Here is a 15,301-nt window from a genome sequence, read left to right on the forward strand (position 1 = left end):
ATCTACTTTCAAGAACTTTGTAGTCATGTGGGAAAATAGATATAAAATAATATATCATAATGTATTGGGTGAAATAGGATTAATATATCAAGCACACAGTTCCATTTCTTGAATTTTCGAATAAATTTCCTTAATATCTGCCCCATTGCCTAGTAACTAAGTTGCCTTTTCTCTTTTAAAACATGGCTTTCCTTTTATCGTATTTTCATAACATTTATGTATTTGTCAAAGGTATTTCCTTCTACAAAATGTGTCCCATTTGTCCATCATGCTATCCTACTAATTCTCATTCCAGCAATCATGCTGTTCAAATGACTGTGACTGATTAGGAGGCTTAATTAACTTGTCAAGGGAAAGATAGTTGTTTTCAGTCCATTTTCACTTTTCCATATGGCAAAACAAGTCCATCTCCAGCATGCATTTATAGATATATGTGCTGCATTGTGAAATGATGGCAAATTACCCAAACTTACCCCCTAGAAATTAGAATGAGGGCTACAAATAAATAATAATAAACACCAAAGATTTCTTTTATTTTTTTCAGAGATTTACATCCCAATAGGTGAAAGAGTAACCCCATCTTCTTTACCAGTGCTAGTTTCAGAAATAGATGTGTAATGTGATTTAGAACATTGAGACACAAAGGAAGGTTTTGCTAGGGGGTTCTGGGAAAGCTCTTCTATATTTTTTTGATTTTTTTTTTTTAACAGATATTCTCCCTTTGTCACCCAGGCTCAAGTGCAGTGGCACAATCATAGCTCACTGCAACCTTAAACTCCTGTACTCCTGCCTCAGTAACTGGGACTACAGTCTCGTGTCATCACTTCTGCCTATTTTTTTATACTTACATATTTCTTTAGAGAGAGGGTCTCCCTCTGTTGCTCAGGCTGGTCTCAAACTCCTGGCCTCAAGCATTCCTCCTGCCTCAGTCACCAGAGCCACCACATCAGGGCTGAAATTATTATTCATTTATTTATGTATTTTAGAAGCAGCTCTCCCCTTTCTTTTTTCTCTGTTCCTTTTTTGACATGGGGTCTGAATTTGAGTAAGCCATCTTGCTCCTAGTCTATGAATGAAGCCAACCACCAGTAGAGAAAAGAGCGAAGAGAATCTGTGAGCAAAGGATCACAATTGCCAACTCTGAAGACTGCTTATGTATTATGAAACAACACATTTTCACTTTTAAGCTATTTTGGTTTTGGCTTTGTTGTTTTCTGCAAAGGCGTTCATTCGTTGACTGACAAATATTTACTGTGCAATTAATATGAACTAGGAAATGTTCTAAGTGTTGGGTGACACAAGTAGTGGGAAAAAAAAGCTAAAAATTTCTACCTTCATGGAGACCACATTCTATTGGATTATAATGAAATCATTCTACCTGATGAAGATTTATAATAGTGATTTTGAAATAAATTCATAATTTGGAATCAGTCCTAGGACACAGATAAACCCTAAAGTGCAAAGCTTTTTAAAAATTTGAGAAGAAAATTACATAGTTATAGCAGAAGCTGTTGAGGTCTCCTTTAGTTCCCATTCATGTCTATGGATTCCTCTGCCTATTCTCTGGATGTAAAAGTCCAGAAATGCCATGAGGGAGAGTGAATGATCCAGATACAATCTTCAACCAATCAGGGATGGGAGTTGGTGGGTTTATATCCCAGCTCCCTGACACCTCAATGTAGAAATTCGAAGGTTTATTCTCCCATGGATTTAACCTGATTGCTAATACACCTTTTAGATTCCTTACTACCTTCTTGGTTTCACTTTCCCACTTTGTTGCCGTATTTTCTGAAATCACCTCCCAAATAAACCACTTGTACCCAAATCCTTGTCAAAGAGTCCACATCTGGAGGAACCCAAACTAAGATGGTGGTAAATACAGCTATCAATTGTGTATCTCTTCTCCATGTTTTTTTTTTTGTTTTTTGTTTTTTTTTTTAATTTAAGCTACAGCATTCTCCAGTGATACAGAAATACCAGGATATAAACAAGACAAGAGAATTTCTCTCCTTCATTCTATTGTTCTTCCACTCTTTCCTTCTTTGTTGTTTTTTTTTTTCTTTTCCATTTTCAGACAATATCCTGGGCCTTATATAAATATCCACAGTACTTATTAGTCCTGTTTTATTTTCTGTGACTAATTCTTCTGATGTGTCTTTCTGCCCAAAATATGTAGCATAGATTGTAGACTACAGAGAAGTAAGCCAACATAACACATTACTGTGTTATGTTGATAATATAACGATCATTCCATCCTGTTTATATGTATCTATGTTGACTCCCTGTGAAAGCAGCAGCCCAATGCCAGGAAAAAAAAAATTAAGATAAACTTTCCTGTAACAATACAAGGTGTTTTATTTTTATTTTCATTTTTAATCAGAAGACAAAAAATAAAAAGTACTTTCACAACTGCTTAAGGATCTTTGTAAGATTTTTTTTGCAGTTTTATTAAAATCTTGGTAATAGAAATGAATATATTTTTATTCCTTGTATCTTACAGCCCATGAAGTTTTAAAGTATGTCAGCTGGTTTTCATTTTCTATATTTAATTCTTCCTTTTTTTTCTTACTGCCATAGAGCTGGCATAATTCACTGAAATTATTCACTAAATTCAGTTATTTTAAATTTGAAATACTAACATTCTTTCCAGTTCATTGAGCAAATTGTATACGACACAAACCTTTTAGTAATTGTGAAGTTAAGCTGAATTTATGCAGGGTAGATTCTCTGCTAAATTCAAAATAATTCTAGGATGTAGGTCTCGTTCTCTGTGTGTGTGTGTGTATGTGTGTGTGTGTGTGTGTGTGTGTGTGTGTGTCCATGTGTTCATGAATGAGCTCAGGTATGTATGCTTGAAGGAGAACATGAGGTAAAGAAGGGCATTTCAGGCAAACTTCTATAGTGTTTTGGATTAAATTAGACTGCTAGTCTGAACTAAGAAGTAGTATTTCTCCTAATTAATCAAGCTAGTCCTAGGTACATTTTGCATATCATTCATTCTGACCAAATGGGAAACACTATCCGTACTCCCCTTGATTATTAATCTATGCTGTTTCTATCAAAAGGACACAGATAAAACGCTTGAAGAGCTTCCAATTTCAAAGTAATCTTTTTAACTTCCAGCAAGTTATCAGGGTGGCCCACAGAATCAAGGTACCCCTTATATTGTAAAATCTTTACAAGTATCTGTTTCCCAAATGGGCTTTACCTCCATATCATCAAAACCTAGAGCCCAGGCCATGATGACTTGGGAAGCTGGTGTTATTCCTAGTTAGCATTTTATGAAGTGCATGGCCTTAACTAAGAAGTAGTCAATTTTAACATTCAAGAAATATCAATCGTAGTGGGTCTCAATCTTTATGATTCATGAGGTCCAAGGACTATAGCTGGTGCCTGGAATTTAGCAAGTGGTGCCTACCTACCTAAAACTTAGCCTTTTATCTTAACCACATACCTCAGAAACTGTAGAGCAAGTAGCTCTATTGGTAATAGCCTTTGAACTATAAGCATGTATGAAACTGAATAACTTCCACCAATTCTGATTAGCCTGCCTTGTTGGACTACAGCTTTGGAACTTATGAGAGCAATCATCACTTAAATGTATTACTTTGAAGCACAACTACCTGCAAAACTGAACTCCAATTAATCCTAGTCTTATGTGTGGCTCTCCGAACAAGGTTCCTTCATTCAGCCAGACTCTAGACTTTAAACTGGACACATAAATGTATTGACCACCATACTAGCAGCCTTATAATCAAGCCCACATACCAGGCATTGTGGAGGAAACAGTACAGTTGAATCATTTACTCCAATTCAATCTGCAGGAAATTGTCTTCATATTTTCTAGTTATTTCTGCCCTTGTCTTTGCATGTCTCTAGTGTTCTGATCTTAAAAGCATTTATGTGATACATATTTTCCCAATGAAACCCCTTATTCTCTGATGTTATAGCTGGATGAAATGCAAATATGGCTTAACATACCATCTAAAAGAAACATCAGATAAGACACCATAGAAGGACAGATAGAACTATTCAAAAGTAACAGTCAAGTTTAGTGCAGGAAATAAAAAGCCCCCTTGCCTTAATGCATGTCGGCAAACCAAAAAGAATAATGGGGACATCACTGTATAAATGGATGCTATTTAATGTCTGCTGCTCAAGTCTTACATATTTTGTCAATGAAGAAAAATGACTGCAGAGAAACCACCAAAAAGAAATTTAATTTGCTTGAACATCAGAGCAGGCTTTAAAAAGCAGGATGAAAGTTTTCAAAGCTATTGCTATTTCTCAGCTTCCCATATTACTGGGGAAAAATTGCTGGCAAATACCATGTCAAAAGGTCATTCAACTTTTTAGAAGATGCTTGTTTGAAAATTCTTATTTCTCTCAATCTCTGTGGATTCCTTAATCTTAACATCTTTTTGTGTCTGCAATGAATTTTAGTATAAAGGAATGGCTTTCTAGATGAAAGAAGTCAAATATATTTAGAGAGAGCCATTGAAATTCCAAGAACATTTTCTTTCTTGTGTTTCTTGCTTTTGAAGATATGAATAGAACAAATAATGTTTATAATAAATTCAGATATTTTCAATTGTTAACTGATAGCCCTCTGAAACCATAAGTGTGCTGTTGTGAAATACAGACTTCCAAATATCCAATGCACATTTAATCAAAATAATTAACTCCTTTCAACCTCCAAATAATGTTTATATTTCCCTCAAAATTGATTATTCATGTTACTACCTCATGAAATTACGTATTTCATTTAGTTACATTAATATTAGTTCTGGGCCAATATACACTGGACATTTTGTTACTTTATGACTATATCTCACTCGCTATATATTACCTAATTGCATTTTTCCAATTCCAAAGTAAGATTTTTTAAAATGAAGTATATGAAAGCGTTCCTATTTCTCCACATCCTCTCCAGCATTTGTTGTTTCCTGACTTTTTAATGATCGCCATTCTAAGTGGCATGAGGTGGTATCTCATTGTGGTTTTGATTTGCATTTCTCTAATGACCAGTGATGATGAGCTTTTTTTCATGTTTGTTGGCCGCATAAATGTCTTCTTTTGAGAAGTGTCTGTTCATATCCTTTGCCCACTTTTTGATGGGGTTGTTTGTTTTTTTCTTGTAAATTTGTTTAAGTTCCTTGTAGATTCTGGATATTAGTTCAACCATTGTGGAAGACAGTGTGGCGATTCCTCAAGGATCTAGTACCAGAAATATCATTTGACCCAGCAATACCATTACTGGGTATCTACCCAAAGGATTATAAATCATTCTACTATAAAGACACATGCACATGCGTGTTTATTGAGGCACTATTCACAATAGCAAAGACTTGGAACCAACCCAAATGTCCATCAATAATAGACTGGATAAAGAAAATGTGGCATAGGTACACCATGGAATACTATGCAGCCATAAAAAAGAATGAGTTCATGTCCTTTGCAGGGACATGGATGAAGCTGGAAACCATCATTCTCAGCAAACTGACACAGGAACAGAAAACCAAACACCACATGTCCTCACTCATAAGTGGGAGTTGAACAATGAGAACACATGGACACAGGGAGGGGAACATCACACACCGGGGCCTGTCAGGGGGTGGGGTTTAGGGAAGGGATAGCATTAGGAGAAATACCTAATGTAGATAACGGGTTGATGGGTGCAGCAAACCACCATGGCAAATGTACACCCATGTAACAAACCTGCATGTTCTGCACATGTATACCAGAACTTAAAATATAATTTTAAAAAGAATCATATTGTTGATATTTATGAAATAACTGATTACTTAGATAATCATCTGGCATTTTTATTCATGCTGAGCCTGCTGGGCCTACTAGCACAGACCATTTTTTTCCCCATAATGCAACCCTCAATTAATTGATGTGGTCAATATCAGTGATTTAATTCAATAAAATGACCATTATCTCTCTTCTTACATGATGCCACATGATCAGGGATTGTGATCTGTTCACTTTTATCCAGTTGTTTAGATGTATAAACACAGTTAGAAACTGTGTTTTAAATATCTTAGCATTTTGGTAATATTTGCTATAATATTGTAGTAATAATGTACTATAATAATTACTATTTCATTTATCTCACAATAATAATGCTTTAATATTGCATAATATCTGAACATAATAAAATATAACATTTGTGATGGTTTTAAATATTTACTTAAAATTTGCTGGAATGGTATTATTTGAATGCAACTGGCCTAAAATTAATCACTTGCAATCTTAGCTGTAAGAAAAGCCAAGGGTTGAAAAAACACTATAAAAATAATAATTTGACTTGGTCTTTATACCCATTTGTACTTTCTGACTTTCAACATATTCTCTTCTGGCTTTTTTTCCAAACCACATTAATAATACTGTTCCTTATTAATGTTCATTTTTTATTAATAATTCTTGTTCCCTATTGATGCCACATAGGCTCATCTTACTTGGATGCACTGTGTGATTTTTAACACAGTTCACTATTTTTTTTCATCTTGATATCCTCTCCTCCTTTGACATTTGGAACACCACACTTGTTTTCACTCTACCTCGTACAAACTCTTTATCATTCTCTTTTATTGTTGCAGTATTAGTTATCCCTTGCTACATAATAATATTACCACACACTTAGCAACTTAAAGCAGCACACAATTATCTCAGAATTTCTGTGAGTCAGGAGTCTGAGCACAGCTTAGCTGTGCCTTCTACTTTATGGTCTTAAAAAAGCTGTAATCAAGATGTTGGCCAGATCTGTCGTCTCATCTGAGGCTTCACTGGAGGATTTGCTTCCAAGCTCACATGGTTATGGGCAGAATTCAGTTCTCTACAGCATGTGAAACTCATATTCTCAGTTTTTTTTGTTTTTTTTTGTTTTTTTTTGTTTTTTTTTTTGCTGGCTGGAGACTGCCCTCAATTTTTGGCTATGTAGGCCAGAAATTCTCCCAATCTGAAAACTTTTTCAAATCCAGGCAGAATCTCTTAGCAAGATGGGGAATTACAATTTTATGTAATGTAACAATCTTATGTAATGTAATCATATGCATCCAGTCACCTTTGGTTGGAAGCAAGTCACAGGACTTGCCCATACTCAAGGGGAGAGTAGTACCCAAGGACATGAATACCGGGAGGCAAGGACCACAGAATTCACCTTGAAAACTGTCTGCCACAGTATCCTATTATTTTACCATTTCCTACAATGCTATTGGTCCCCAAGACTTTGTTTTTACCTTTTCTTTTTGCAGCCAAGACCAGACTAAAAAGTCAGTTGCCTATTGGATACTCCATGGATACTTCAAACAAAATATATCCACAATCAACTCCATCATTTTTCAATCTTTTTCTTCCCCTACAAGCCTGACCTTTATTTGTTTGTCTTACTTATCTCAGAGAATGTAATCTCCAGCTACCCAGTTAAATGTAACCAGAGCCTTCTTTGTTTATTTTCTCTATATCTAACATCTTTAGATCCCTAACACTTCTGTCTTTCATGAATTTATTTAATAACTCCTAATGTGAAATTATTGCCACACACAGATAGTATAATTTTATATTTAGATTGCCTATGAAAATCAACTAAAAATACTACAAAAATATGTGAATTCAGTACTATAGCTGCATAATATAATTTCATGCAGATTCCAGTAGATTTTCTATCTACAGCAACAAGCAGGTGGGATATCTAATAAAAGAATAGTCCCCAATTATAATGGCAACAAAAATTAAAATTAAATTGAAATATAATGTATGACTTATATGAAGAAAACTATAAAATTCAGGTGAGGGGCAAATGCCCTGAACAAAAGAAAGCCTGTGTTCTTAGGTAAGAAAGATCTACGTAAAAAGGCATCTATTTTTCACTAGGTAATTATACACTTTACTATAATCCAAGTTTTTGTTAAAAACTTGATCCTTAAGTTAGTTAACATCAATTTGAAAATAACCAAGGAAATATATAAAATAAAAACAATGAGAAAATAAATGAAAATAAAACAAGTCTCACTTTGGGAGGCTGAGGAGGGAAGATAACTTTGAGTTCAAGACCAACCTGGGCAACATAGCAAAACCCCATCTCTACAAAAAAATACAAAACTTAGCTGGATGTGACAGCACACTCTTGTAATCTCAGCTACTCGGGAGGCTGAGGTGAGAGGATCACTTGAGCCTGGTAGGCGGAGGTTGCAGTGAGCCAAGATCATGCCACTGAACTCCACCCTGGGTGACAGAACCAGACACTGTCTCAAAAACAAACAAACAGACAAACAAATAAATAAATGAAGTCTAAGCAATTATAATAGTGTGGTACTGGCCCAGACAATTCATTTAATATGTGATGAAGTTTGAATCTTTGATCATGAAAAAAACATTTTGATTATTCAATTAATTGGATGTTATAAATTAATAAATATATATATTGCATACTGTGAGATAAAAGGATAATTTTCAAATGTATCAAAGGCCTAAATATAAAAAATAAAACCATACAGTGCTAGAATAAAACACTGGAGAATGTCCGTATGACCTTGAAATTAATAAGGCCTTCCTCATTGTGACCATGAATCTGCACGTGCTACAGGAAAGACTGATAATTGAAGCAAAAATAGTTTTCAAAAATATATTGGATATAAATACCGTAGGCACAGTCAAAAGACAATTGACAAGCACATATGAAAATTACACTGACGTACCATTTTTCATCTGAACGAATTGGCAAAAATCCAAAATTTGATATTATAGTCTGTATACAAGTCTGTATAAAAGAGACATTCATATACAAATGCTCCTGGATTTACGATGGGTTTAGTTAGACATAACCCCATTGTTAAGTCGAGAAGCATACTGAATGTATGTCACTTTCATGCCATCAAAAAGTCAAAAACAATCATAACTTGAACCATCATACGGCAGGGGCCATCTCTACATTGTGGGTAGAGTATACATTGGAACAGACGTAATGGGAGAGTAGTTGACAATATTTAGAATAGTCCCAAATCGTTTTCATTATACTGTCCCAACCCCTTATCTTTGCACACAAAACCCAGCAAGCTAAAAGCTTTGTTTACCTCACTTGTATAATCTCCCTTCACTCCCTTTAAGAGAAATTCTCATTTCACCCTTCCATGCCTTTATAGATGCTATTATGTCTACAGGGAAATTTGTTCCTCTAATCTCCCACTCTTCCATTTACCTAAATCCTATTCGCCCTTTGAATCTCTACTCATGAGACATCTTCCCCAGGAATCCTGCCTCATTGCCCTCTCTGATTTTCTTTCCGGTTCCTACTTTGATTATTCTCTCTCTGCAAGCTTTCACAACACTCTGTGTACAACTCCATCAAAGAACTTATCAAACTCTTTTGTAAATTTTGAGCTTCATATCACCAGTCCTTAATAAAGTATGTGACAGACTGGAAAGTCAGAACTAACCTAATTCAACAAGTAACAAACATTGGTTTTTAAACCCTAAACGACCCACATTGCCACAAAATAATTTAAAACATCAATATTATCAACACAAATGTTTGAGCAATTTCATAAAAATCAATTCACCTTCCCATGTACTTTTGGCAATGAATATGCAGTCAAATTATAGGCATAATTTCCTACTACTCCAATGAACAACCCTGCACATACCTGACACTAGCATTTCAGTTACAAGTTTAATCAGCCAAAGACCACCAGGAACAAGACTGTAGTCAGAAAAATAATCAGATTTATTCACTCAGTGCAACAACAAGGGAGGATATACCAGAGGAATCTTCTTCCAGAGGATGGAAGCATCCTTCATAAAGGTTAGGTTCCTGCTGAAGGATTATGAGGGGATCATTTCTGGATTGGATACTGTTTCTAGGGTGGGATTAGGAGAAGGGGAGATTAACTAGGGATTTGATGCTGTCATGAAAGAATTACACCTTAGCAACTGGACATCCCCAGCAATAGATGGGAATAGCAGAGCAAATCTGGAAGCATCATTGATAAGAAATCACTTAAAGAGATGGATGCTACAACGTTTTACACTTTCGGTGTGACTTTGGGAGCAACAATGATTACAGTAAACTACACACCTGACTTTGTATATGTCTATCTTCCTGGTCTGGTTAACTGCAGGACTTTTTCTTTTTTAGTCCAGTATGGATTTTCACTCTTCCAGTCCTGAACATGTTTTTACTTTTTCAACAATCTTTGCAAATCAGAATGATAGGACTATCATAGCCTTTGGAATTTTAAACCTAGCTCTTTCATTTACTGCTTTAAAAACTTTTAAATTTTAGTTTACTCTAATGACCATATGTAAAATTTGATAAGCATATTTGTTCAAAGAGCTGTTATTTTAAGGATTAAATAATCTAAAATATTTAACATACATAATATAGTACCTCCATATAATAGGTATTAAGTATGTCGTAGCTGACAAGAGGAGAAGGACGAGTAGGAGTATAAAACTTCAAAATAACTGGTAGTGAAAACGAGATAGTAATTGGACTCACTGTTGTTTTCCAAAGACGTATTTTTTTATTAGAGTCAAAGAAACTGTCACTGAATTTGAAGGGGTAAAAGATTTGTTGGGATCAGCAGCCAAGTAGAATAGAACTTTGAAGGTCAGAACTAAAAGTTCAAATTCAGTCTATGAGATTGTTGGAAGATACAGAGCAATATGTACTCTGGGAGAAGTTTCAAATACCATTCCAGCTTGTGTGAGTGATGTGTCTATTATACTTTTGTCAAATTTGGCACATCCACCTGTCTCACATCAGAGCATTATCTGAAAAGAATAGGCTCTTCCAAAGTATCAAGTTGTCAAAATGTTTCAATCCCCTTAACAAAACTGTTGTATTTAGCTCCATAGTACATCTGTATCATTGAAATAAGGCCCTTTACTGCTAAAAAGAAATTATCCAGGAAAAATGAAAAGAGGAAAAGGAGAATGTGTATGAAAAATCTTAATGATAATAACCACAACTATCCCCAACCTGGATTATACTTTGTAGGTTTCTGTCTGAATATGCCACATTTTAGTGTCTTTAAACTGATGAAAAAATAATCATTTCCCTATTCAGAAACGTAGACTCAAATATTTATTAAACACCTTGTGTGTGCTGGCATTATGTTATACGCTATGGATAAAACAGTGAATTAGATGTTCATGCCCCCTACCCTGATGGAGCTCTGATTACCTTGTAATCAGAAAAGTAATCACGTATTTGCAATTCACTGTGATAAGTGCTTTATGAGAAGGGAAGTGAACAATTAAAGTGCAAAGGATTATAAGACTTTTCAGGGAGGATGTAGACAGTCTCTGTAGCCCTCCCTTTCAGCTTTGACCCAACTTCAAACTAGCACCTATGTGTGAAAGATTTGCTAGATTCAGAGGCAGGTGGACACCACAAGGTGAAAAATCAGTCACTTGTTTTGTTGGGATCTGATCCTACAGAACTGGCAATGGACTTTTCCTATCTGGGTGAGACCAAAGTCTGTAACCAACTGCAGAAAGCTTTAGGAAGAGACTTAGAACACCACAGTTCCTAGGGGGAACTTGCCATCAGTGTCCATGGATGTCCAAGTAGAATGGTGATGCTGGCTGCTGGGATTGTTTCTGGCAGACCTACTGGTCTGCATGAATGCTGAAAAGCATCTCAGGATTGCAGATGGGTTATCTGAATTCTCATTGCTCCTGAATTTAGAGAACATTGGTCTTTGTAACTGAGTAAATAGGCAGCAGAGAGGCTTCCTTGTGATGCTTCTATGGGGAACTGACACTTCGTGACCTAGGGTATTTATCGACAGACCAGATAGCCAGCGACTACTAATTCTTCAACATTCTAGAGAGTGTTGCTGCTTGAAGTACCCTAGACATCAAACGCTACCCACAAGGATGAAGCCAAGAGAAAAGAAAAGACAAATAACAAAACCAATAAGAGATTCTGAAACCAGGGAGAGAGAAAAAAGAGTAGGACAGCCAAGACAGGAGGTAGGCAAGTAGGCATAAATTAATACTTTAAAGAACATTTATTTGCAGCATATAATTCTGAAACCAAAACAAGGTCCTTAAACCAGAAGAAAGTCTTTAAACTTAACAATGCAGCAAAGAATTTTTAACCAATATCGATAAATGAATTAGTGAACTGAAGAGTCAAGATAAACTATATTTCAAAATACAGATATAAAAAAACAGAAGGTAATTTCAGGAGAAAAAAAAAATAGCAGCACTAGATATTGGATCAGAAGATCCAAGATACAAATGTAAAGAGTTCCAGAATGAGAGAGCATGGATATTAGAGAAGAGGGGAAGATTAAACTATTAATAACAGAATATTCCCCTAAGGTTAAAGAAAAACTTAAATGAATATTGAATACATTCGTTTAATTCTATTTAGGCTTGATGAGAAATGACCCTTAAGCATATTCTGATAAAATTTCTGTACTCCAAAGATAAAGAGAAGAACCTTACAAAATCTGGAAGGGGGTGAAAAATGGAAAGGTATATACAAAGGAAAAGAATCAGGCATTAGATACTTGAAACTAGAGGAGCAATCTGTAAGCTAATGAGATAAAAGATACAATTTTTAGATTCTGAACTCAAAGAAATAGCTCACCTGTCAAAATATTTTTTAAAATTCAGAGAATATAGCATACACATTTAATGAAAATTACCATCTAACCAAATACTTATTGAATCAAACAGAAAATGTAAGATAGAAAAAGATAAATAGAAGAGGAAATAAGAGTAAATCTTAATTTTTTTCACTGATTTTGACTCTACACATATATAATACATGATATATATGATATATAATATATACAGCCATGGACACATAAATCTAAATAATGCATAATGATACAGTGACTATTAGTGAACAATATGGAATATTTAAATTAAAGAATCATAATGCAGAAAATACGAGTAATAGTGTAGATTAAAAATGTTTAATTAATAAACCCAAACCTAGAGTTTGAAGGAAAGCTAGTAAAATTAAAAGGTCTTTAATGACCCTTGGTACAGAGATGTTTATTTCAGCACTATTTATAAAATGAAAACAGAACTAATGACTATTTTAATAAATCATAGTACAGACACCCTGAACATTATGTGACCATTAAAAATAATAAATAGAAGCTATCCCAATTGTTTTGGATAGATTTACATTTGTTGGTTAATGAAAAGACAATGTGCAGAGTTGCATATATAAAATAAATCCCTTATATGTTAGAGTATGTGTGTACAGCCCTGTACATAATTACATGAGCATTGAGAATAATTTGAAATTATAAACACCAGGCTGTTAATATTGGTTACCCTCTTGTGGGGAGTAGCAGGAAGAAAGAAGAAAGAGAAAGCACAAAAAAAAAAGTGAAAGATAATTGTTTTTAATAGTGTCCTTGATAAAAAAGAAATTATGTATTATGTGATCTCACTTATAGGTATGTAATATATGATGTATATGCACAAAGAGATATATGGAATGATGGTTAAGGATGGTTATTAAAACTTTAATTGAAGTTTTCTTGAGGTAGTAAGTTTCAGAAAGTATATTCTTTTTTCTATATTTACACAGATACATTTACAAAGATTTGTAAATATAAAGTTATCATCATAATTACAAAATCATGAAGGAATATTGAGATTATCATAATTGTTCCTTATTGAACACAAACAAATGTCAGTAACTAGACTCACAGCCTTATATATAACATATTTAATTCTACAAAATTTTTTAATTCTAAAAATGTATTATTGCCACATGACAGTTGAGGAATCTAAATTTAAAGAAGGTTGTATTTCTTACAAAGGTGATGGAGCTAGTGAGAAAAATTCAGATCTGACTGCCTCAAAAGACTTTTGTTTGAATACTACTCAGTACTTTCTTTTTTTTTTTTTTTTTTAATTTATTTATTATTATTATACTTTAAGTTGTAGGGTACATGTGCATAACGTGCAGGTTTGTTACATATGTATACTTGTGCCATGTTGGTGTGCTGCACCCATCAACTCATCATTTACATCAGGTATAACTCCCAATGCAATCCCTCCCCCCTCCCCCCTCCCCATGATAGGCCCCTGTGTGTGATGTTCCCCTTCCTGAGTCCAAGTGATCTTATTGTTCAGTTCCCACCTATGAGTGAGAACATGCGGTGTTTGGTTTTCTGATCTTGTGATAGTTTGCTAAGAATGATGGTTTCCAGCTGCATCCATGTCCCTACAAAGGACACAAAGTCATCCTTTTTGATGGCTGCATAGTATTCCATGGTGTATATGTGCCACATTTTCTTAATCCAATCTGTCACTGATGGACATTTCGGTTGACTCCAAGTCTTTGCTATTGTGAATAGTGCTGCAATAAACATACGTGTGCATGTGTCTTTATAGCAGCATGATTTATAATCCTTTGGGTATATACCCAGTAATGGGATGGCTGGGTCATATGGTACATCTAGTTCTAGATCCTTGAGGAATCGCCATACTGTTTTCCATAATGGTTGAACTAGTTTACAATCCCACCAACAGTGTAAAAGTGTTCCTATTTCTCCACATCCTCTCCAGCACCTGTTGTTTCCTGACTTTTTAATGATCGCCATTCTAACTGGTGTGAGATGGTATCTCATTGTGGTTTTGATTTGCATTTCTCTGATGGCCAGTGATGATGAGCATTTTTTCATGTGTCTGTTGACTGTATGAATGTCTTCTTTTGAGAAATGTCTGTTCATATCCTTTGCCCACTTTTTGATGGGGTTGTTTGTTTTTTTCTTGTAAATTTGTTTGAGTTCTTTGTAGGTTCTGGATATTAGCCCTTTGTCAGATGAGTAGATTGCAAAAATTTTCTCCCATTCTGTAGGTTGCCTGTTCACTCTGATGGTAGTTTCTTTTGCTGTGCAGAAGCTCTTTAATTTAATGAGATCCCATTTGTCAATTTTGGCTTTTGCTGCCGTTGCTTTTGGTGTTTTAGACATGAAGTCTTTGCCCATGCCTATGTCCTGAATGGTACTACCTAGGTTTTCCTCTAGGATTTTTATGGTATTAGGTCTAACATTTAAGTCTCTAATCCATCTTGAATTAATTTTCGTATACGGAGTAAGGAAAGGATCCAGTTTCAGCTTTCTACTTATGGCTAGCCAATTTTCCCAGCACCATTTATTAAATAGGGAATCCTTTCCCCATTTCTTGTTTCTCTCAGGTTTGTCAAAGATCAGATGGCTGTAGATGTGTGGTATTATTTCTGAGGACTCTGTTCTGTTCCATTGGTCTATATCTCTGTTTTGGTACCAGTACCATGCTGTTTTGGTTACTGTAG

This window comes from Macaca mulatta, chromosome X (genome assembly GCF_049350105.2).
Source record: "Macaca mulatta isolate MMU2019108-1 chromosome X, T2T-MMU8v2.0, whole genome shotgun sequence".
In the NCBI taxonomy this organism is placed as follows: domain Eukaryota; kingdom Metazoa; phylum Chordata; class Mammalia; order Primates; family Cercopithecidae; genus Macaca; species Macaca mulatta.